This window comes from Panthera tigris, chromosome A3 (assembly GCF_018350195.1).
Source record: "Panthera tigris isolate Pti1 chromosome A3, P.tigris_Pti1_mat1.1, whole genome shotgun sequence".
Classification (NCBI taxonomy): Eukaryota; Metazoa; Chordata; class Mammalia; order Carnivora; family Felidae; genus Panthera; species Panthera tigris.
In genome coordinates, this window is record NC_056662.1 from 92,175,212 (window position 1) to 92,199,318 (window position 24,107).

At 34.7% G+C, this 24,107-nt stretch overlaps 1 protein-coding gene and 1 long non-coding RNA gene across 2 annotated transcripts in view; one reads left to right on the plus strand and one right to left on the minus strand.

The window, feature by feature from the left end:
• Positions 1-24,107, minus strand: part of LRRTM4 (leucine rich repeat transmembrane neuronal 4) — a 699,335-nt gene that overhangs the window by 163,159 nt on the left and 512,069 nt on the right. The gene's annotated exons all lie outside the window — the stretch shown is intronic.
• Positions 1,528-22,576, plus strand: LOC122237361. The gene is made up of 3 exons (XR_006215831.1): positions 1,528-1,586; positions 4,074-4,164; positions 22,335-22,576. It is a non-coding gene; the product is annotated as an uncharacterized LOC122237361 (long non-coding RNA).

Consider the following 24,107-nt stretch of genomic DNA (forward strand, 5'->3'; position numbering starts at 1 on the left):
GTCATCAAAATAACATATGATCACATCACTGCCCAACCTAAAATGTTAGTGTGGCCTCTGATGCCCTTCATGATTGCCCCTGCTTGCCTCTTAGGTCTCATTTCTCTTCACACTGTACATTCCAGTCACACTAGCCTTCATTTCATTTTTTTGAATGTTCTCACTTACCTCTTTGAATATGCTATCATTGCTCTTCAAGTCGTAGTTTCCTAATTCCTCTCCCTTCCACTCCTGACTCATACTTTCATGACACTTCCTCCAGGCAGCCTTTTTTAACAATCAAATCTGGATGACATTTTTTCTTAGGGGTTCTTATGGCACAAGACTTTCCTCTTTAAAATATTTACAACATTGCGTTTAATTCTCTATCTGCTTACTTATTTGTTTAAAAATATGAAAGCTCTCTGATGAAGTATAACTGCTTTGTTCCTAGCTATGTCTCCAGTGATTTTCCCAGTGCCTCAGAAGTAGTAATCACCCAGTAAATACTTGATGAATTAAGGGGCAGAAGCAAATACATTGATCGTAAGAATGAAAGAAGACACCTTATCATGAAGCAGGTCTGAGTATTTTCACTTGCAGGTAGGGATTAGTGGGAGGCAAAAGAAGATAAAAGAAGCTCGATGCCACTGTCTTCAATTTTGTTCTAAAAGTATGGTTATATTTATCTACTGAAAATATGGTTATGATTATGGAGTAATCATTATGTTTGCTCCAGTGTTATGGAAGAACACTGAAAAGTGTTCTTCCAGCTATTCCCAGAGTTTTAGAATGGGGAGGAAAGTTACCAAAGGCAAGGAAAAAGATCTTCAAAGTGAATGAAAAGATCATCAAAATCATGGATTTGTAAAGGGGTAGGTCTGCATTACTTGGGGACATTTGTGAGTGTTCTTGGACTCACGTATAAGAAAGGACACAACAAATTATGGGCTTTCTATGGAGCTTACTTGGAAGGTTGTGGTAGGAGTCCAGAACTTCCAAAAGGGCCACATGGTTTGTAGAATGTAGAAATCACCCTGCAGGTCTGGCCCCAGATTTGAAGATTTGAAAACTTAATTTGGGTTTAGGACAGGTGTGTGTTTTGTCCAAGGTTATGGGTGTAGTAAATAGTGGGACACTTATTTGTTGATTATTATAAGCAAAATACAGCAGTCCCCCCTTATCTGCAGGAGGTATGTTCCAAAAGCCCCAGCAGATGCCTGAAACTTTAGACAGCACCAAGCATTATATATACTATGTTTTTTCCCCATACATACCTATGATAAAGTTTAATCAATAAATGAGGCATAGTAGGAGATTGACAACAATAACTAATAAGAAAATAGAACACATAATATACAGTAATAAAAGTTATATGAACATGATCTCTCTTTTTCAAAGTCTTATTGTACTGAACTCACTCTTGTGACAATGTGAGATGTTAAGATGCCTACAGGATCAGATGAAGTCAGGTGATGATGTAGGTATTGGGACATAATGTTAGGCAACCACTGACCTTCTGATAATATGTCAGAATGGGGGGAATCACCTGCTTCTGGACCATGGCTGACTGTGGGTGACTGAAACTGCGGAAAGCAAAACTACAGGTAAGGGGTGGACCGACATACAGTTAACTAAAGAGAATCCTTCCCAATGTCATAACCTCACAGTTTTCTTTTTAGCTTCATGAAAAGTAGAACACACACATAACTTTACCTCAAAGGAAATTGTTCATAAGATAAAGCAACTAGTCTACCTAAATGGCACTTTTTATATTTTCCTGAGGAGACAAAGATTCACTTTAATGTATATTTATTGGTCTCAGAGTAACAACTTCTTCAGTGTAGAAACGTTTATTGTGAAAACGTCACCACCATAAAATGTATCATGTTTTATTTTAGCAGATTAGAAATGGCTCTATGAGTCATGGGGCAATATTGGTGAAGAGGGAGAAAACTGTGGCAGCAAATGTGTGGCGTGGTTGAAGGCACAAAGAGGATCCATGTTGTAATACAGAATATTAAAGAGAATTCCACAGAATAAGAAGCAGTATGTTGATTACAAAACATTTTAGCCTAAATATCTATCAGGCCCTGAAAAAAAAAAAAACCTGCATATCTCTGATGCAATCTGTTTTTTAGTCTCATGATGAACCTTAACAATAAGAGCACAAGAAAACAAAAAAACATTGACCTAGTGTAAGTACAAAACAATTTGGGGTTAAAAATGAAACATGTCAAAAATCATATTTTGAGTGATAAAGAATGCTGTATATTTTTTTTCAAAAAAAACCATTATAGGACAGTGGATTTTTAAATTACAACATTAAAAATGCTTTTTGACATTGAATTCATTGAAGTATACAACCATAACTATATCCACAACTGAGAAATTGTGTTAAGAAATCCATAAACATCTCATGCATGATGTCCACCTAATTTCTTTTTTTTATTATTATTAATATTATTATTACTTATTTAGAGAGAGAGATTCTGAAGCAGGCTCCACACTCAGTGCAGAGCCAGATGCAGGGCTCGATCCCAAAACTCTGGGATCATGACCGGGGCCAAAATCACGAGTTAGATGCTCAAATGTGAGCCACCCAGGCACTCCCATTTAATTTCTTTTTAAAAAATAAGGGTTTCTCTTCATTTTTTTTTTAATTTTTAAAAATCTTTACTTATTTTTGAGAGAGAAAGAGAGACAGTGCAAGCAGCTGAGGAAGAGAGAGAGAGAGGGAGACACTGAATCCAAAGGAGGCTCCAGGCTCTGAGCTATCAGCACAGAGCCAGATGCTGGGCTTGAACTCATGAACTGCAAGGTAATGACCTGAGTCAAAGTTGGATGCTCGACCCACTGAACTACCCAGGCACCCCTTAAAAAATAAGGGTTTCTCTTTAAAAACAATAATAGTGTACCTGTTTAAGCTTCTACTTGAAATCTCAATGCAGTGTCACTAAAGTACAGCCTTTTATCTTATTTCATAAATGTAGGCACACTGCATCTTGTCTCCACAGGTAGTGAATGCCTAAGAAGTCAATTTTTTTCCTAAGACTGAAATACTTTCCTAAAAGATGGTAGAAAGTCATATGCAGGGTAAATATTCCAAGGAAATAATACTCCCAATTATCTTAAATGGGAATGCATAAGCATGTGTCCATAAATTAACACACTTAAGAAAAAAAGAACACTTTGGCATCATCTTTATTGCTTGTTACATACTGAATGTTTGTGTCCCTCCAGAATTCACAATTGAAACTTCACCCCCAGTGTGATGGCATTTGGACATGGGGCCTTTAGTAGATAATTAGACCATGAGGGTGGAGCCCTCATGAATGTGATTAGCCCTTACAAAGAAGATCCCAGACAACTCCCTCCCCTTCTGCTATGTGAGGCAATAGTGAGAGGGCAGTTTAGGGGCACTGGGGTGGCTCAGTAGGTTAAGCATCCAACTCTTGATTTAGGCTCAGCTCATGGTCTCATACTTTGTGAGTTCAAGCCCTGCATCAGGCTCCAAGCACTGACAGTGCAGAGTCTGCTGGGATTCTCTCTCTCAATCTCTCTCTCTCTCTCTTCCCCTCCTGTGCACTCCTTCTCTCTGTCTCTGTCTCTGTCTCTAAGTAAATACATACATACACTTAAAAAAAAAGAGGACAACCTTTAATCATGAAGTGGGTCTCATTAGATGACAAATCTACCAGCACATTTGTCTTAGACTCCCCAACCTCCAGAACTGCGAGAAATACATTTGTATTGTTTATAAGTCACCAATTTATGTTATTTTTTTTTTAGTCAAACAGACTAAGTCATAACTATACAGGAAAATTAAAATCACAACAAATAGATGAGAAATATGAAAACTATTCTTGCTTGCTTGTTAAGAAGACAAGCAAGTGTTTATCCATGTACTTGAAAATAAGGCTATAGACTAGATGTAAGGCAGGTGTAAGATTTGGTGTTTGGAAGAAATCCTAGTAGTTGGAAGTGATAAAAACATGCACTGAAAAATCATCCATACTGGGTAACCCTCACTTCCTAATATTAAAGAAAACAGCAAGTTATTATCTCTGAGCCTCAACTTTTTCATCTTTAAGATGGGGATAATAATCTCTGCATTCCTGGATTCACTGAAGGAATTAATACAACAGTATACATAAAGTCTGATGAGTTATAGCAACACAGCAGGTATGTAACAAATGTTAAATGATCTGCTAACTCACACCTAGAGTAAGAATTTGGTCTATAATCTTCAATATTATACAACATATAAAAGAGAAATTAACTTTTCTGTAAAATTTTATTGAACTTTAAAAATGCCATTTGAAGCATCATTCAATATACTTGAATTTACATATACTTCATTATTTTTTAAATGCCCTTTCTGACAAATGAGGTACATTTGTCATATAAAGATGAGGGAGAAAACAAAAGACCAAATTTTTTATTTGAAAAGATTACAGTATGGGGTACCTGGACAGCTCAGTTGGTTAAGCTTCCAACTATTGATTTCAGCTCAAGTCATGATGTCATGGTTCGTGAGTTTGAGCCCCGAGGCGGGCTCTGTGCTGACAGTGTGGAGCCTGCTTGGGATTCTCTCTCTCTCAAAATAAATAAATAAGCATAAAAAAAAAGGTACAGTATGACCAAGAAGGCCTGAGAGGCGAGGATAATTATAGAATAGCATATCAAGAAAAAAAAGATGGTTAGAGTGATAAAATTTAATTCATAAGTATGATGGAGTCACTGATATTGGATGAATGGAGGAGGGATTTTGAACTCTGAGTTCCTGATCTGGGAATTTCAAGGAGATGTTGAGATTTGAGATGGGAAAAAATAAAACACTTAAAATGCTAAATATGCTTTTCAACAAAAAATCAATCAAAAGAAATTACAGTGATATGTTGATAATAATAAGTAGCAGCAGAATTAGAACTAATATTTATTGACTGCATTCGATGATCCTGAAGCTACACTGGCATGAACTATGACTTCTCTCACTTAACCCTCATAATATCTAATGTTGCTAATATCTCCCCATTATAGAGAGGAGGAAGTCTAGAACTACAATAGATAGGATGTATAACTTGCCTAGAATAACAAATCTAGTAAATTAACATGCCTAGATTTTAAGCCAGATTCTTCTAAGCAATAATCATTATAAACTAAACACAATAATGTGGAAGTAATGACATATTATATATATTAGCACCATATCAAAAATATTCAAGCCTTACTTAGTCTTTAATCCCATCTTATCTAATTAATGTTTGCATGTTAAAAAAATAAATTTACACATAAACTGAGAAATGAGACTTCTTTACACAGATACACAGGCGAATGGATAGACGTTTCTATGTACCCATGCATGCAAGCACACGCACAAAAAGCAGCATTCAGATTATGACAACTTACTTTAGAGAGTGTTGACTATTAGAAAGGAACAGCAGTGTAATTAATCCAACATATCCACTAATCACACTATCATTTATGCCTGACTTTGAAAATGTGTTTTTTATTCTCAGTTTGAAAGAATAGACACAATTACAATAGATTCTTAGCAAAGACCAAACAAAAGAAAGGAATTTCAAGGTGATTCATCAAATAAAAAAATTCTGAGCTGCCCCAATACCCTGATCTCCCTCCCTCATGTCTGGCACTGAAGCATCTTTTAAAATTATACACTGTGAATTGGCTTTTGCAATTTTCTCTTTTAGCAATTCCTCAATCTCTTTCATTCACAACAGGATTGAGAGGAAAGAAGTTTTGACTTAAGACAGAGCTCCCCAATACTGTGAGAGCTACAGTTGCAGGACAGTTGCATTGCAGGACAATGCAAGTAACTCATATCACCTAGTAGAAAATCCATTCAATGACAAGAGGTACAGGATTGTCTTTTCTCTCTTCCTGCCCTCATTACTTGCTGTTATTGTGAGCAGGAAACCCTACAAAAAGAGGTGATGACAAATACACGTTGGGGCTGTGGTCTTATTGTACCCATAAATACTTTCCACCATTTAATTAGACTAGAGATGTGTGTAACCTACATGGCTGAGCTCTCTTGGGTTTTGTCAGGTGAAGACAAATGTCTTTGTATTTTAATCTTTTCTCATTGAAGTCTATTGGACATATTTTCAAAGGAAATTTAATAATCTTACACTATTTAGAACTACTTTATTTTAGGATATCTCATCTTTTTTCATTTATCTGATTTCCATTTCCAGTAGAACTGGTCATAGTAATTTCATTTGGAATCAATTCCTCAGTCTGATTATGATTCTGTAGGTGTTATATAGTAACTTAATAATAGTTCTTAGGCAGTTAAGTCACTAGAGCTAATTTATAGTGGAAATGCATATGGAATACTATATTACTGCTCCACCGTATTTCAAAGGAATTCATTATGATTAATATTATTACAATAGCAATTGGAGGAAGTAATAATGATTTGCCACAAGTTATAAGGACTCATTGAATAGTTTTAATCTTACTATATTTAAACATTGAACTGCAAGTAAATTCAGCAATACTCAGTAATGAGATTTGGGACTCATAATAATGCTATTAATCATAACTAGATTTTATACATTTTATGGTAAAGAATACATGATATTTGGTGGATTTGATTTAAAATATTTTACTGATTTTGAATTAAGCTATCTGTGTGAAATTTGAAACCTGTGGTGATTAAGTCTTTATGAGAACCATATTTGTCCTACATGATTGATGGATTTAATTATCTGTAGTGAATATTCCATATTTACACTCAAATCCAACCATTTCATACAATTAAGAGAAATAGAGTGATTTGGAGAAAAATAAACAGTGCTTTAGCTAATAAACATATACTAACAACCACTTCTCTATACCTTAGCCATCCTCAGCTATTGGAGGCAACATTGAACCTGGGGCAATTTTAAAAAATGAGTCCGGAGGGTGCCTGGGTGGCTCATCTGGTTGAGTGTCCAGCTCTTGATTTCAGCTCAGGTCATGATCTTGCAGCTTGTGAGATTGATCCCTACATCAGGCTCTGTGCTGATGGTGTGGAACCTGCTTGGGATTCTCTCTCCCCCTCTTTCTCTGCCCCTCCCCTGATCTCGCTTGCTCTCTTTCTCTCAAAATAAATAAACGAACATGAAAAATTTTTTAAAAAATGAACTCAAGTAAATGAACATGTAAGTTTCTGGCTCTGTGTTAAACACTTGGGATGCAATATAAAGAGGCCAGGCTGCTCACTCTAATGGATTCCCAATAAAGTAGATGCAAAGCCATATAAAACTAAATATAATACAATGGAAAACCTGCTCTATGAGGGGTTAGGACAAAGTAACCCAAGGAAAGAACAATTATTTCTGCTTGAATAGTTCACAGAACACTTCATAGAAGATATAACATTTTCAGCCAGACTTGATGGATGAAAGGAATTTCAGCTATTGGGGGTGGCATGGAAAACGTGCCAAAAATATTAGCAGAGAAGTGGTGATGCTCAGTGACCACAGGATGAGAAAAGATCTCAGACTCTCCCCTTATATGCAGTCTTTGTGTTTCAGTTGACCTATCTGTAAAATGCGTTACTTCCCTATTATTATGATAATTTATATCTAACAGAATTATCACCAATGAACACAGTGAAATAGTTGAAACCACCTTGTGATGTTGTAAACATGTCATTTATTTTGATATCAAATACTTAGGATGATAGTATTAGAAAAATGTAGAGAAATGAAATAACTTTTAACAGAAGATAGGTAAGCAGCATTATCATTGACTGGTCAAGATCATAGATTAAATCCCATTATAGCGAAAATTAAGAGTCACAGGAAAAGTATGTAGGAAAAATAAGAGATAAGACAGGAAAAAATGTAAAATTACTAGACAGTAAGAAGTCAGCAGTAAGAGGCACAAGCTTGACAAGAATGAGTGAGGGTAGGGCTGTGGTACAAGCGAAGAGAAGTGGATCCTCAAATGATGAAAAGAGTAGTCACAATGGTGATCCATGCAGAAAGAGTTAAATAAGCCCTCCCAGATATCTGAACATGTCCATGAGAGCACAGTAATCCTTAAACAGCTTTGCCAAGAAAAAAGTAAGAGCAACTTACAGTTCCAAAGAATAGTCTAGAAGCATATCACGAAAGGTCACCTGAAAGGCCTCTATGGTATCATCACATTTCAGCTCATGTATACCTAAAAGCATATCCACCAAGGCACTTCAGGTATTGGGATGGAATCAGTGACAAATGCAATATAACCTCACACTTAAGCAGCTCAATTTAACCAAGCATATGGCAGAAAATCATCCCCGCTTACACTTCCAAACTCCATCCAATGCAAAGTAAAGGAGTTATTTTTAAAAATTCTATTAACCTTCAAAACTGAGAACATGAATATTGTACCTGAATTGAAAAGGTTAGGAAAAAAATGAATACTTTGGTATATTAAGGCAATATGGACTCATTTGCTTGATATAATATCACTTGGATCAAAACAGATTGCTGTCCAAACTTTCAGATAATAGGTTTTACAATAGTTAAACAAATGAACAACAACAACAACAACAAGAAACCCACTTCACTCTGTATATAGTTCAATTTGTGTCCCCAAAGACCCTTTTTAATGTAAAAAAAATGGGAAGTATTGAGCTCTGACCCAATTATTAAAAAATTTAAATTAATAGCAGTTGCTATTCAATGTGCTTTCAAGAAGGGGCTCTGCCATATTTAGATTTTAACTACTTAAGCTCAGGAACTTTGTTTTGCTATTCTTTTGTTCACTGCCAATAAATGGTGCTGTTTGAATAAATAGAAAAGTAGACATAACATTATGAGAATAATTATACATGAAAAAGTAACCTTCAGAATACATATGTAACTATTTCAAAGAAATAAATTTCTGAATATTATTCTCTCCTTTCAAAAGTGCTAACAAAACTCTTTCTATTCCAGTATTCCCAAGTTTGACCATAAATGCTGCCTGGCAATCAGTTGTCCTAGTATTGAAGCAAATATAAGACAAGCTAATGATTTTAAATGTGCCAATGTTGCAGTCTCTCATAAAATATACCTTTGGTGATAAAATAACATGATTTTTCTATATCACTGAAAGCTATAGAACATTAATTTATTGCTTCCAGAGTTTATGTTTATGTTTGAATGAAAAATGACAAATATTCCCTAACTGGTGGAGTCATATATTTGTATCTTGACTAATATATTCAGAATGTACTTCAGTTCTGCTCTCTCTGAATAATTATAAAGCTTATCATAAGGACAAGCAATAAAAGTCTACTGCAAATATAAGATTTAGATTATTTAATAATAATGTCCTCTGCATTGTTAATGGTTTATTGATTGGGAATTAACAAATGCTACCTGGAAGTACATTAGTCTATTTGAATGGAAGCAATTCAGACGCAAGCAATTACTAGGGTTAGCATACTTAGTGGCATATTCTCTTGCCTTCCTGGAAAGAGCTTTGTTATCACCATTAATACATAGTGTAATTGAGTTATTCAGAGGCTGTTTTGCCCGATATCTAAATGTACATCATTAATGAAGCTGAAATGAAGTTGAGTTTCCCAGACTTGAACAATGAGGTTTTCCTGACAATGTCTCTCCAAATAGACCAGATAGATGTATTCACGTGCAGTCTTTTCTATTTGATTTCAACACTTTGGAGGAGGAATACATCAGTGTAACTTCAGAATAGATCTGCATATTAGCATTTTTCTATATTAGGGAAAAAATAAAATATAATAAGTGTGCCACATGTAATTTAATGATGATTTCATCACTAGAGGATTCACACAAGAGTCAACAGACACATCAGCTATTCTTTGAATAACAGCTGGAAAAAAACTTACTAAGTGAAAATGCACACAAATAATTCTTTTTTACTTGTTCCAAATTTTAAAAGTAGTCTTACAAACATCATGAGATAAGAAAACTGGAGTGGAGTGACAGATGTTAATTAGACTTATTATGGTGATCGTTTCACCATATGTACAAATATCAAATCGTTATGTTGTAAACCTGAAACTAATATAATGTTATGTGTCAATTATACCTTGCTAATAAATAAATACATAAATAAAAAAATCAATCAATCAATCTGGAGTGATTAACCACTGTGATTCTGCTGATCAACATTATAAGTATAATGATTACAAGAGTGAAGTTGATTTGAGTCTTCTGCTAAGAGTGGCCTCTTTTCCATTTTTTTCTTAAAAAATAAGACCTCTGACTTTACCCACAAGCACAGTTTCTTTTCAACACTACTTTCTATGATGAGAAGGTATTTCCTCAGTTAATTAAGGGAAACGGGCCATTGGACTACATCTTCTTTATATCCCAAATAATATTTTCTGGGCTTTTCTCTCACAGCAGGAGAGGCATAATTTAAAAATGTCAAGATAAGAAATATTGTTTACTTTATAAAATAACAAGAAAATATATTAGCTTTAATGGAGATTGTATTCAACTTTTATTTTTTTATTTTTTTTCACGTTTTATTTATTTTTGAGACAGGGAGAGACAGAGCATGAACAGGGGAGGGTCAGAGAGAGGGAGACACAGAATCTGAAACAGGCTCCAGGCTCTGAGCTGTCAGCACAGAGCCCAACGCGGGGCTCGAACTCACGGGCTCGAACTCACGGATCTCGAGATCATGACATGAGCCGAAGTCAGCCACTTAACCGGCTGAGCCACCCAGGCGCCCCTATATTCAACTTTTAAATCTAACTTTAAAACTTTCAAAAAGATTCTTTATTTTCAATTCCATAATGTACCCTTCAATCTAGGGCAAATTTGGATTACCATATTTGGCTTCCATTTCCTGAAAGTTTTAAACTGATTTAATAGTATTTCAGGGTCCACCACTGGAAAGTGAATTCATGGAGAAAATGACTATCAATTCAATCTGGTTCCTATTAACAGGATGTGAAGTCTTGACTATGAGAAGTAATAATCCACGTTTCTCATAATGGCACACAGTCATATCGTTTTCAAAACATAGATGCTTATGATATGAATTTCCTAATTCAGCCAGTTAGATCGGTTTTCCCTCAAGAAGATATATATTTGATTTTAATTGGGCTCATGTCTTCTGTTGTCACAGGTTCCAATTTTAGCTATTCTCAGCTGTAAGCCTTAAGCATGTCTGAGACAATAAGATCAGCTTTAACCCTTGATAAGACTCACAAAGTAGCAAAGTTTTTACTCTTATAAGTACAAAATTCCATGGGATGAAAGATTTCTCCACCCTTTCCCTTAATATGACATCAAATATTTACAGAGAAACTAACCATATGCACCCAGTGCTGAGGCAGAGGACCTGTGCCATAACCATAATGCCAAATTTCACATAACAATCTCTTCCCAAGAATGCAGAATGCAAACCAGAAAAAAAAAGAATTGTTACAGAATCTCTTGATTGGTATAAGTTTCAAGGCTGACTCTGTGCCTCTTTGGTATTGTGTGTTGATAGATTTTCCAACACAAAGGTGGACAACTGAGCCTTATAATCATCTGACAGGATAAACCTCATAATGGATCAGCCCCTACCCAGAGGAAGAAATCATATAATGAGAAACTGAATGTTTGAACTAGAACATTTTATCCTTCTACCTCGGCCAGTTTCGTAGTTGTTTAAATATTAAGTACCATGAGAAAGTACACTTAGCATCCATTTCCATGCAAGATTCAATGAGGCTCTGTAGGCTCCCCTTCACCCCCATCCCAGCCTCCAGAACGCATGAACTGCACCTATGTTCTTTGTTTTATTTGAACTAAGCAAACAGACTTGGATAGCTTTCATGTTTCACTGATTCTAAGATAAAACTCTGTAGTATGAACTGATACTACACCTAGAACAAAATTACCCTAGACCAGGGTTTGGTAAGATTTTTCTGTGAAGGGCCAGATAGTAAATATCTTAGGTTTTGCCGGCCAGATGGTCTCTCTTGAAACTACTTAACTCTGCTATTGTAGCATTGAAGCGGCCATCAGCAATAAGTAAATGAAAGGGCATGGCTATGTTCCAATAAAAAAATTATATACAAAAACAGACGGTGAGCTAGATTTGGCCTGCAGGACATAGTTTTCTGACTGAGACATAAACTGAAACCTCAAAGGCCTGATGTTATTTTCTTGATTGGCTAATGGGATCTGAGGAAATCTAACCACTCAACCAGCTGTTATACTCCCCTTTTGCTTTTCCTTTCTGGGATGCACAACTCAAAACTTGAGTCTGTGAGGGTTTCAGGATGTCTTTCTTACCAAATCTGTATAGTTGTCAGCTTTTAACTAAACCAAAGCTTTTGGATCAGAAAGTTAACATCCACAGAGCAGGGGGAGATAGCAGTGTGAGAAGATTCCACTCAGGTGGAGAACCTGAAGACATAGCTAAGGATTCAGTTAAAAAATAAGTACTATTTAGTAATTTTGGTCAGTGGTTCTGAAGCCTTAGCAAGCATAACAATTTCCTGAGATGTGGCTAAAACTGTAGTCATCATACTTTCATTCTCCAGATATTGCAATTCAGTATGTAAAAAACCCTGAACTTTTACCTAGTCACCCAGGTATTTTGGGTATAAATAACCCACAGGTTATGCTTTGGGATTTATCATCTAGTCACCAAAACTGACCAAATAGGTAGAAACTCTGCAAGAATGTACACCACATGCTTTGGAACCATGCAAAGATTCTAAGTTCTTAAGGATTATCCTGTCATGAAAGAGAGATAAAGGTGGATATTTCCATTCATAAGGGCTAATTACAAATAAGCCATACCTTAGTGAGGGAGGTTTTACACTGCCTCAGATATCCTAGAAAATAAAGACTGGCAAGTGATTTGGAGAGTGTAACCTATACATTCACTTCCTTTATCCTCCCTTTTACTGAATCCTGGAGGGGAAGTATCAGTATGCTAGCTTCTGGTAAACATGACTAAAGCCTGAGGCAAAGAAAAGTACACAACCCATGCTTTCCAGTTGCTGAGCAGAATTGCTGAAGGTGTGTTCTAAGGAACAGTAGTCCTATAGGGTATTAACAGGTGTTAAATGAAAGAAGAATTATATGGGTAGGTGGGAAGGTAGACTATGCAGATTTTTTAACTGTGAAATCTCATCTATCCACTGCCCCAGCAAGTATCTTGCTGGACTAGTTTTCAAGGCTTGTTGCTAGGAAAATGATCTTGTAGAGGGTGAAGAGCCCCAGGTGGACTGTCCTTGGCGCTCAAAGAAACTTGGAGATAGTGATCACACTGGTAGTGGTTCCCCAAGTACCTCTTCTCTAGAATATTGAACTGATGTTGATTACATTAGACACCATGAACATCACCCATCTAAGTCTAGAGTGTCCCTTTCGTTAATTATGATTTGTTTCCTGGTGCTAAAATTTGAAATTTCAAATATTCCCCTAATTTTCACCCAATGTATTCTATTAAAGTACTCTTTAAGATACTCTTGGCAAGTTCTCAAATTTTAAAATTATGTGTTGGTCACAATATGAAATTAAAAATAAATGCCATAGTGCAGATACATGCAATTTGAATACAGGGATCTATATTCATATGTATGAATATAGGAAACAAATATAGGAAATTCCCATAGATCTGGGAAAAGAAAACTTCACATCAAGTGGGAAATAAGGCTGCTATTTAAGATCTAATAACACAAATACCAAAACATTGCTGGTAAAAGGAGAAGATAGAAGATGCAAGAGATAATCACGCACCTCTTAAAAATAAGTTTAGTTCTTTAAAACTGCACATAAGCTAGGAAGAACTAAGCTGTATTCTTTAATTTGAATAGGTAAGAGATGGAGGAGATAGTAGCATATGAAACAGATAAAGCATATACCTACTGGAAAAAAGTAAACAATATGCATGAACGACATACACAATAAGCTGTCCTAAGTATGTGATGCTGTCTACACAGAATTTAAAGACAGTATCTGATACAGCTCTTCCTTCATCTTGGTAGCCTGTGGAGTATGACTATAATGGTAAGGTGCAGTGGTATAAAAAAAGGTATTTATGTGGGGGGTCCACAACCAGGGAAGGAATACTATTTTATGACTTAAACTGTATTTTTTTAAAGTTTATTTATTTATTTTGAGAGACAGAGCATACACATGGAAGGGGCAGGGACAGAGGTAGAGAGAATCTCAAGCAGGCTCTGCACTGTCATTGTAGAGCCTGTCGTGGGTCTTGATCCCACAAACCATGACATCATGTCCTGAGTAGAAATCAAGAGTCTGATGCTTAACTGACTGAGCTGCCCAGGTGCCTGGTGACTGCAGTTGTTTTAAATGCTAGTGCATGGTGATTTAAAAAGGCAAACTTTTTTATTATTATTTTAAAAATCTCCACAGAGAATGCATCCCATTATTGCCTGCACTTGTCCGGGGGAAGACCACTTCCATTGTTATCACCTTCAGAGCCACTGGTTTACTGTTTATTAGAAATGAAAATATGGCCAAACAGAAAATGAGCTATTGGAAATTGCCTGATGCCACACTGACTTCCCTCGATGACAAGCAACAAGAACACGAAAATCAAGTTATCTCACTAGGACTGCCCACACCACAGCCTCTTTTCCATCCTCCTGATTCCCAGAGAGTAAGAAATGAATACAATTCTAACATATTCAAAGAAGGAATAATTTTATCATATTGAAAAAAATTATAGAAGATTTTTGTTTTTTTTAATGTTTTTATTTATTTTTGACAGAGAGAGAGAGACAGAGCATGAGTGTGGGAGGGGCAGAGAGAGAGGGAGACAGAATCTGAAGCAGGCTCCAGGCTCTGAGCTGTCAGCACAGAGCCTGATGCGGGCCTAGAACTCCTGAGCCATGAGATTATGACCTGAGCTGAAGTCTGATGCTTTACTGACAGAGCCACCCAGGTGCCCCTAGAAGATTTTCCATATTATGAATAAATGTTCCAAATATATTGGTTAGGCAAAACAATGTTGAAAATAGAGAATTTACAGTATGATCATCAATTTATTAAAAAATACAAATTGGTGACCATATTATAAAGTTCTTCATTATGTATAAAATGCTACATATAGTATTTAATATACAGTATTATATATTATATATGCATGTTTGTATAGAAAACATGAATAGTGGGATTACATGAGATTTTTATTTTTCTATTTTACGATTTTCTATTTTTGAACTTTATAAGAATAAACATTATTATTATTGGAAATAGTTGAAATGTTAGAAGTGTAAATTGTTCCATCTAAAAGAACACTAAAGCAATATGGACTTGCACAATATCTTTATTTATGATTTTATCTCAAAAACTATACCATAAAAATATAGCCAGGTATATGTGGTATTTTCATCACAAATGCCCACATTAGTATTATCTCTTTTCTCTCTCTTTCTGATACACACACACACACACACACACACACACACACACACGCAAACACAGGAATACCAGATATCACTTCCAGGATCACAGTTATTTAACAACAATTTCTTGAGGGTCAAGATACTGTAAAGGTTAAGAGAACTCTAGAACCACATGATATAAGTTTTAAACCTGACTGCAATTCCTGGATGTGTGACTCTCTACAAGATTTTTTTCTTTTAAAATAAAATCTCTGTAAGTTTATAATCAAATCTCTTAAACTGTCCGAACTTACATCATTCTTATGAGGTTTAAATTGAGAAATACATTTAAAGTGCTTAATAGAATGTTTGGCATATTGTAAACAATAAATACACACCATTTTTATTGAATAATGGCGATGCATAATATATGGTGCTAGGACTGTGGGGAAAATAATCGTGATACGACAAGATGATTTATTTTTCCAATTGGATTTTAGAATCAATATTTGTGAAAGATTAGAGAGAATGCAAAATCCTGTTTTCAATTTGCCTATCAGCATCCATGGTGCAAATACATTAAGTCATACATATTTTCATTTTTATATATTATAATGGTAGGATAAAAACATTTCCCCTTTTTGGATGGTATAATATATTGACTTTTCTGATCATCTAACATTATAGGCAGTGGTGTTTATTTTCAGGTGGCATGTGTGAATAAATATTTATTTGATATAATTGGAAATCTTTGGGCAGTAAGAGGAGATACTGCCCAAACGTAAAAGACTTGTCCACATCATCACTTTCGAATCTTGAAATTCCCAATGGCTACAATAAGACTTTGTTGCAATATTACAAGTGAATTTCACAAATATGTTAGCTTGCCAACATTTTTATATATCAAGAAAAGAGAAAAACCTGTAGTTGTAATTCTAGATTTGTTTCTATCAGTGTGAGAAATAAATCAAAGAATGGCTACCTTAAGTGATCTTTCAGAATCTAATTATGTATTTTCCTTTTGAGAGAGCTGTGTAGTTGAGTGGTCATCAGGAAAGAGGCCTTGACCATCTTTGTAGTTTGGGCACTAGGACAGTCTTGTTCTTTCCCAGAGTGGAAAAAGGGGAGGGTGGGATTGGCTGAATTGATGAAACAATGCATTTCTATGTAATTTTGCTCTTCGTTGATGCATCTCTCCTATGTCTTAATGACAGTCACAAAACATTAACAACTATTTGAGGTAAGTAGATCAATATATGTTTTAGAAGACTGGAACATTTCAGATAAAGATTAAAGAGTGGCGAGATAGATGATAGATGATAGATAGATAGATAGATAGATAGATATTCAGTGGCAGCTTGTCCTCTGGGAAGATTAAGATTACATAAATAAAGTTCTACTTTTGCCTCTGCTACATGAAATTCATGAGATCCTATAGATTTTCTTGATTTCTTCCTTTCTAAATAACATTTTAGTTTCCTACTATGGGTAATAGTTTGAACAGTCATCATTATCCTGAAATCTGCTCAAATATCAGAGTTTCAGAGACCAGTTTGAGCTGATTGCAATTAATTTTTAAAACTCTTGGCAATGTAATCATTCTTAAGACTTTCCAGTTCTCCACCACCTCTCAGTAAAGGTTTTTTTTTTTTTTTTTTTTTTTTTTTTTCCATCTGGAAATCCTCAAGTGTGAATTAATAGCTCTGAATTACAGAGAAGTAAACAGACTATGCCAAAACATGTTTAAAACCAGAAATAAATATAGGAGTATGGATTAAAATACTTCTTAATGTTTTGCAGTATAGACTTTTAATTAACAATAATAATGACCTGCATTCCACAACAGCTTGAAACAATGAACCATATTAGAAAACCTTGAGGGATATGAAATTGATATTATGTCCCCCTAGAAAGAATTACCTCCAAGTCTTATTGCATTATTATCAAAAGCAGCAATTTTTAGGTGCACCTAAATATTATTTAGTTGGTGAATTATCCCACTACTTAAGTTACATTCTACTGAAATTAAAGAATCAATGTTCCTATAAACACAGTATAATATATCCTATATACAGCACAGTATAATATATTCTTCATATTAATATAAATAACTCCTATTAGTTACCATTTTACTGTTACTTGTTTGTTACTTGAGGTGAGTTGAAAAATAATTAAAGATTTTTAGTTTGTTATTCCAGGAAATGCTGTCAGCTTTTTAAATCCAAAGTGCAATTACTACTATAAAATCTTGACATTTTTAAGTTTGGATACTTAAAGTACTTATTTTATGTGTGAAAGTGTTCTTACTAAATTGACCTTATATTTGTTGAAAAATAACCATGTGAACATTATAAATGTGCTGCCAATGCAGAAATAAACATTAAACATTTGAAGCTATTACCTCCAACAGAAATTCTTCGTTAAATGTAGGAAACGGAAGAAGGAGGAATCTAAAGAAAGGATTTGTTTAATGAGAAAAATGCAATAATTTTACACATTTTTCTCCAAGATTTACAATGATTAAGCTCTCATCCAGTTTGTGCAAAAATAATAAGGAATGTTAGTTTCTCAATTCAGGGACAAAACATCATAAACATGTCTTTTGTAACTAACAGAAATGGATTCTGTATATGAGTAAAAGAGAAAACTTTTGCCTACGTCACTGGTTCCACCTTTGGGTAATTTTGTAAATTTGGGTGATTCACTGGCCCAGCAAGATTGAGTCAGCTGAATGGAAAATCACAGTTTCCAGTTGAAGCTAGTGAACTCTGTGCACAGGCCATCCCATTCTGGTGTGTGAGTCTTCCCTCTTCCCCAGCAGTGCCATTTTGCCAGAGAAAGGTCTCCTTGTCACTTCCAAACAGTCCTTCTCCTAAAATTACTAAAAATAGTTAAAGCAGAACCATGGGAGTGCAGGGTTAGGGAAGAAGAGCCAGATCCCTTTCCTGAAGTTTATTATGTTCTAGGTCCAATACACTTTTCCACTGGATAATAGGAGGATAGGGGCCTTTGTACCCCACTGACCCTCTGTCTGTGAGTTTGCCACAATACAACCGATCTTAAGCCCAGTCCATATTTGTCAGTGTATGTGTGCATGGAAGGTAAGGGGAGTGGTAGTGCCTACATTCCTTGCACATTAGTGTGACGACCAATACAGACATTAAAATCCTTAAGTTGCTATCATGTTAAGAAATAATAAGACCTATATATCCCAATAAAGATTATTTTAGAAGAATAAAAAATGATTTACGATAGATTTGTAGTGTTTTCGTCTCCAATTAACATTCACCTTTTAAAATGTGAAACGTTTTGGGTGCCTGGGTGGCTCAGTGGGTTAAGCATCCAACTTCAGCTCAGGTCATGATCTCATGGTTCTTGAGTCAGAGGCTCGCATCAGGCTCTCTGCTCTCAGCACAGAGCCTGTTTTGGATCCTCTGTCCCCCTCCCTTTCTGCCCCTCCCCAGCTTGGTTCTATCTCAAAATAAATAAATAAACTTAAAAAATGTTTAAAAATAAAATGTGAAACATTTTGCTACTGATTTTCCATAAGTTCTTAAAATGTCCCTGCACTATTTGGAACATGAATGTGTACCTAAGGGACATGGTTATTTGATCACCAGTGGCCAGGATTGGATGCCATCACTAAAAACATCAATACAACATATTTTCTTCATTTCATCTTTAGCCAAAATAGGGAAAGAAGCATCCTGGGTAACCGAAACAGTTGAAAACAGGGACCTACATGAGATGGACTGTATATTGGACCAACACTCTAAGAAACAATTTTATATTAGTGGGATCACTTCAGATTGCTTCAGTTTCTTCATTTCTAAAATGAGGGTTTTTGACCACATAAGGACAAAAGTTTATTTGGGGTCTGAGACTCTGGGTGATACATGATACAAACACATGTGCACCTGATTTTCAACAAATTTTAGCTCAATAATATAATTTTAAACTTTGCTTAAGGCAGTTTAATCTTTGATAAATTCGCAGATATATAAGAATGTGACACACCCTTAGGATAATCATAATGAAATTTTATTTATTTATTTATTTATTTATTTATTTGATGGAAATATGAGTATAGACATTGTGGGAAATGGACCAAATTTATGTAGTAACCGTAAATATTCTGGACCCCTTTCCATAGTACATTGTTCCTAGTAAATTCTATAGATCACATATCTACAAGACAGTTGCTTTTACCCTTGGTATTTTTTTTTTTTTTTTTACCCTTGGTATTCTTTACCATAGTTTCTCTCTAAATTCTGTTTTCTCAATCATTTACTTTACTTCATCAATCCTCAAACCTTTGTTAACTCTTAAGGTTGCAAAGGAAAACAACCATAGTTCTTATCTGAACTTGGATTATCTTTGCAATTTACCCATTTCTTCAATGAAGTCCTTCCAACCTATGGATATAATTTTTTGGTTTTCTGAGATTTCTCTTCTTGATGTAGCTCATATACATTAGAGATAATCACACTATGCTAAATGCATGTATATATGTTGACCCTAAGCCCTATCATTGCCTTATGGAGCTTTACTATAACTTCATTTTACAGATAATTGAATTGAGGCTTAGAGTGGTAAATCATTTGCATAAGGAAGGGCCCACTTAAAAACTGAGAGGTTGAATGTGATGTGGACAATACCACAAATCACTAGTTAGTAATTTGAGAGAAAATAACTAAATGAAAGTATTTGAGAGGATAGTTTTGTAAAAGACAGTTTATACAAGAACAGATACGTACAGAGATTATAATACCTAGTAGTATATATTGTTGGATGAATGAATGGTGGCAGTTATAAATGCTGTACACACATGATCTTGGGTGATCATATTACCTCCCTTCCCCCACCCCTTAATTTTTATTAGTTACTTAACAATATGCTGCCCAGATTAATAAATCAGAGAGAAAAAGAGATATAATAAAAATGTTTAGAATTATGACAATGACTAACAAAACAGTATTTTTCCTTCTAGAAAGAGAAACTGGGTATAAAGCGTTGAACTTGCAAGCTGAAATAACCTTTACTGTTCCCATTTTTTTAACTCATGAATTTATTAACTTTTATATCAAATTAAATGAAATAAGTGTGAACAAACTCATAGTATATTATAGTAATATACTGAAATTTTTGTTGAAATGAATTATTTTTAGTGTAATATTGAATAAAATATTATTACCAGAATAGGCAGAAAATCTAAAAAAACCCTCAAAAGACAATATGATGTAAGAAATGTCAGAATATATTATAAGTTAGCTCATTCAATACGTCAAGTCACAGGTAATTACAATGATACTTGAATATTATCAGAGCATGTAAAAATAATGCCAAACTTCCCAATACATTTTAAATGACATCATGACTCTGAAATCAAAAGTTGATTAAAAACCATTGTATATGTACACACGCAAACATACACACACCCTCAAATCAGTCCCAATAACAGATGTACACGGAAAATCCAATTTAGAATTCTGACAAGGCATTAGCAGTATATTAAAATATAAGACACATAACCAATTTCTCTCTTAAGAATGTCAAAACTTCAGTATACATATTATTTAATATATCAAAGAATGAAAAATTTAGTTATCACCTTATTCAATGTAAAAAGTTATTTAAAAATTCAATTATTATTCTTGAAAGAATAATTATTACTAAAAGTCGATTTTCAAAGTGTAATTGAAAGAACAATTATGTATGATACAAACCAGGGGTCAACATTAAATTAAATAGTAAAACCCCAGACACTTTCTTCTTAAGTCAAGGATATTGTGACCTTTGGTTTTATTAATCACTGCTCTGGAAATCATGGCTAATGCAAATCACCACAATAAAGACAGAAGTGTATATTTTGGGAAGGAGAGGGAAGAAAAGAAAACATATACTCGAAGATCCACACCCACAACTGCACCTACCCTGAAAATGTAGAGAAAATCTGAAAAAAAAATTATTGATATCTTAATTAATTAAAATGCATCCCTCATTGGAAAATGGGCAAATAACATGATCTGGCAACAAAGAAAATAAACACACATGGCCAAGAACACTTTGAAAAAACATTTTGATTCACAAATAATCCAAGAAATTCAAATGAACAATGAATTTCATTTTTTTCCTATGAAATTAGAAGGCGTGTTTTAAGTATTGACTAAGCCATAAAGTCAAAATCATATTTCTAAAATGAACTGTCATGTTTTGAGGAGGAGGAGGAGAAAGGTGAGGTGGAGAAATTTAGTTTTATGTTTCTAAAGCCTTAGAATTTTACATGACTAGTTGACATAGCTTTTCCATATTTCAGACATAACACAAGGAGGTACTCATGAGTACTGGTAAAATCCAAAAGCATTTTGAATAAGGGAAAGAATTTTAGTCAATGGATATCAGATAAAATTTCATAGAAGTGGACAGAATTGATGTGGAATAAAAAAATAAACCCTATAAGCCAAACAACATGAATGCCTACAGCTGTGACCAGAACAGTTCAACTTACTTGGAGGTAGACTGGGGATAGGAACATTTTAAGCAATAAACAATCCAGCTAGGCATATATTTACATTTTATTAGTTGCTCTCTAGTGTGCTTCCTGACGATATATGAGATATTTGGAGGAAATAACTTTATGATAAATTCTAGATCTACCATAATATAATATGCTATAATACCCAAAGTCAGAACATTTGAAATTTCCCTCTGATATTTCTGTACCACCCTCCAACAAGTGTCAAAATTTAGCAATATTTTTTCCCTGTGCCTAAGTCAAACTCAATAATGTTCCAGGCATCTGTACTGCCCTCCTTATGTTTAAATTGTTTGATATGTTGAAAACTGAGGGCATCTGTTGGGATGAGCACTGGGTGTTGTATGTAAACCAATTTGACAATAAATTTCATATTAAAAAGAAAACTGAAAGAAAAGTATGCGTTTAGAATGGTCTGAGTAATGCAAATATTGAAAAAGAAGAAAGATATAAAATTGATAAACCATGTTTCTAACCTAGGACATTCAAGAAAGAAGAGCAGCTTGAGCTTAAATTGAAAAGAAAGTGAGTAACAAAAATTAGAACAGAAATTCATGGAATTGAATACAAGAGAACAAGAGAGAAAGTCGATGAAACCAAAAGCTAGCTCTTTGAGAAGATCCATAAAATTGATATATCTTTAACCAGGCTAACCAAGAAGAAAAGGAGAGAAGACACAAATTACCAATGCTAAGAAATGGAAAAGGGGTCCTCACTTCTAATCCCAGGGGCTTTCAGAATATAATAAAGAGATATTATGAATGACTTTATACCCATGAATTAGATAATTTAGATTAAGTGAATCAATTCCTTGAGAGATACAAACAACTAAAACTCAAACAAGGAGAATAGGCCTATGTCTATAAAAGAAATAGATCTGATAATTAATAACCTTCCATTAGGCTCAGATGGTTTCATTTGATGAACTCTATAAACATAAAGAAAATATGATACCATGTCTCCACAATCTATTTCAGAAAACAGAAGCAGAGGACCTCTTCCTAATGCATTCTATGAGACCAATATTATCCTCACACCAAAACCAAATAAATATATTATTAAGAAGGAAAAGAAAATTACAGACCAATATATCTCATGAACAAAGAGGCAAAAATGCTCAATAAAATATCAGCAAATCAAATTTACCACTATATAAAAAGAACTATACACCATCACGAAGGGGAATAAATTTCAGCTGTGCAAGACTAGTTCAACACTCAAAAATCAATTAATGCAATCCAGCACATCAACAGGACACAGAAGAAAAAAAAATCATATGATCATATTAATTGATATATGATCTGAGAATAAGTATGTTTAATTTCTAAACATTTACCTTAGGGCTATGTAATGAAAACTGTTTTTGTGTTTTAGGACCTGAAGTAAATGCATATTTGCATACTTAACTCTTAGAATTACCGGAGTTTGCAAATCAAAAAATCATTCACAACTGACTTGGCCTTCTTGTATTTGAGTTTACACTGGCGTAATGCTTGACCTTACCATTTAAATATTGTGTTAAGCATTTCAAACAAATACTGTAATATGTCATAACTAAATGCATCACACCTGAAAACAAATTTGTGCAAGCAAAAATATTTGATAAAATATCATTATTACATGAATTATTCTTGCTCATTTAGGACAATAATAAACTATCTGTACAAATACAAAGGTACTAAGTAAAATAGAAACAGTATCTAAAATTGCTTTTGTATAGCCCACCATACTTTGTTCTTAGGTATGGCTGGAGTCAGACACCCACAGCCTAGCTTTAAAATCAAACTACGAGCGCCTGGGTGGCTCAGTTGGTTAAGTATCCAATTCTGGCTGAGGTCTTGATCTCTGCTCAGGTCCTGACCTCATGGTTCCTGGGAACCCGCATAGGGTTCTGCACTGACAACACAGACCCTGCTTGGGATTCTCTCCCTTTCGATCTGCCCCTCTCTCAAGCACTCTCTCTCTCTCTCTCTCAAAATAAATAAATAAACTTAAAAAAAATGTAAGGTGGTTTCCCAGAAGCAACTCAAGAGGTAAGTGTAGGCCCTAGTTTTCATGACCATGCTCATGTGTTTTGAGATTCTGCCAGCATATTTGTGGCTCAATTGGTAATGCAAAGGAAAAATCACTGTATTCTTTTCAGGAGCTTCCAAACATGCATAAGCCTCATCCACATCTAAAAAACAAAGCAAAGAATTTCTTTGTTGCAAACACACAGCAACAAGAAAACCCCTCAACTCTGTACCTTCCTCC